The sequence below is a fragment of the Equus quagga genome, chromosome 14, assembly GCF_021613505.1.
Source record: "Equus quagga isolate Etosha38 chromosome 14, UCLA_HA_Equagga_1.0, whole genome shotgun sequence".
NCBI classification, from domain to species: domain Eukaryota; kingdom Metazoa; phylum Chordata; class Mammalia; order Perissodactyla; family Equidae; genus Equus; species Equus quagga.
Window position 1 is genome coordinate 90399176 of NC_060280.1, and position 1818 is coordinate 90400993.

General features: G+C 38.6%; 1 pseudogene; it reads left to right on the forward strand.

Moving 5' to 3' along the window:
• Positions 1-474: 474 nt before the first annotated feature.
• On the forward strand, positions 475-1156 carry LOC124225662 (olfactory receptor 18-like; annotated as a pseudogene).
• Positions 1157-1818: the final 662 nt, after the last annotated feature.

Sequence of the window (1818 nt, forward strand, 5' to 3'; positions counted from 1 at the left end):
TACTGGGCCGGCCCTCATACCTGGGGTTTGAACTCACCAACCCCAGGATGCTGAAGTACAGCATGCAAACTTAACCACTACACCACCAGGATGGCCTCAAGGATCATTTTGTTTTCTTAATAGGGCAGGACATTTCTTCTCCATATTTTATCTTAAAAGAGTTGGCTCTATTTTACTGTGATCATAAATTTGTTATCCCTATTTTTCTTGCTCTTCTAACAATCTTAAGTTGAGTGTCTCCAAGCAGGTGTGCATAGAAAGAGGAGACTAACACAGAAAAGCAATGAAGAAAGAGTACTAAGAAAATTGAATTTATCACAACTGAGAAATATTGCTGAATGTACTGGGGTGCATGTTCTTCAAGTGTACATACTTTACTAGTGAAAAACTGAAGTCCAAGATATAGGCACAGTGATAGTTGCCATTTTTCCTATTTCCTTTTATCCAACACACCTTTTTTATTTTTATCAAAAGATGTCCAAGTTATATAGAACCACAAAATCTAACATGTGTCTTGAAATTTCACCTCATGGGACTCTCAGATGATCTGGAACTACAGTCTCTTTTATTTGGACTCTTCCTCTCCATGTACCCGGTGACCATGCTCAGAAATCTGCTCATCATCCTGACTGTCGGATCTGACTGACAGCTCCACACCCCTATGTACTTCTTATTCTCCAACTTGTCCTTGGCTGACATTGGTTACATGTCCACCACAATCCCCAAGATGATTGTGGGCATCCAAACTCACAGGAGAGTCATCTCTAATTTGGGTTGCCTGACACAGATGTCTTTTTTTATCCTTTTTGGATGTATGGATTGTATGCTCCTGACTATTATGGCCTATGACTGATTTGTGACCATCTGTCACCCACTACACTACCCAGTTTTCATGAACCCATGCCTCTGTGGCTTCTTAGTTTTAGTGTCCTTTTTTATTAGTGTATTGGACTCCTAGCTACACAATTTGATTGTGTTACAACTTAGCTACCTCAAACTTGTGGAAATTTCTAATTTCTTCTGTGACTCTTCTCAATTCCTCAACCTAGCCTGTTCTGACACCTCCACCAACAACATAGTCATGTGTTTTGTTGATGCCATCCCTGGTTTTCTTCACATCTGGGATGGTACATGTTCAAAACCAAGGCAAATTTGAATCCTACATTGAATTTTCTATACTGAATCATCTGTATTTGTCACCTATGAACCAGGAATCCTGTAGAAATGGACAACTCTCTTTTTTAAATATGCATGTAATTCTCAATGCTTTCCACATCCCATGTCTGTTGTCCATAAAACTATGGCATTGATCAAATCCATTGACACAGGTTATGTGAGAGAATGTATGTCACTGGTTCTCAATCTTGGCTTCATAAAGGAAGCACCTGGTGAGCTTTAAAAATCCTCATACCTGATCCCCACCACCATTGCCTAAGATTTAATTGGACTGGCATGTTGCATGAGTATGAAGAGTTTTATCAGCGCTCTAAGTGGGTCTAAAGTGAAGTCAAGGTGGAGCGCTAATGATGTTTGTCAGAGCTTTCATTCAACAACAACTAGTATGTCTTGGGTCCTTTAATATTCATAATCAGATCCTGAAGATCTCAAAGTGATCAGAGCTCATAAAGGAGAAGATATGAAAGAATTTTCCACAGCAACAGGCAATGTGACTTTTCTCAAATTCCCGGTAATATTTTTCACATATTTTCTCCCTCCACACTTTACAACTGGTCATATGTGTTGGTTATTAAGCTATTGTTTTTCTGCTCCAAACTCACTCTTTTTTTATTATATTTTTTAATTTATTGAAGTCATAAT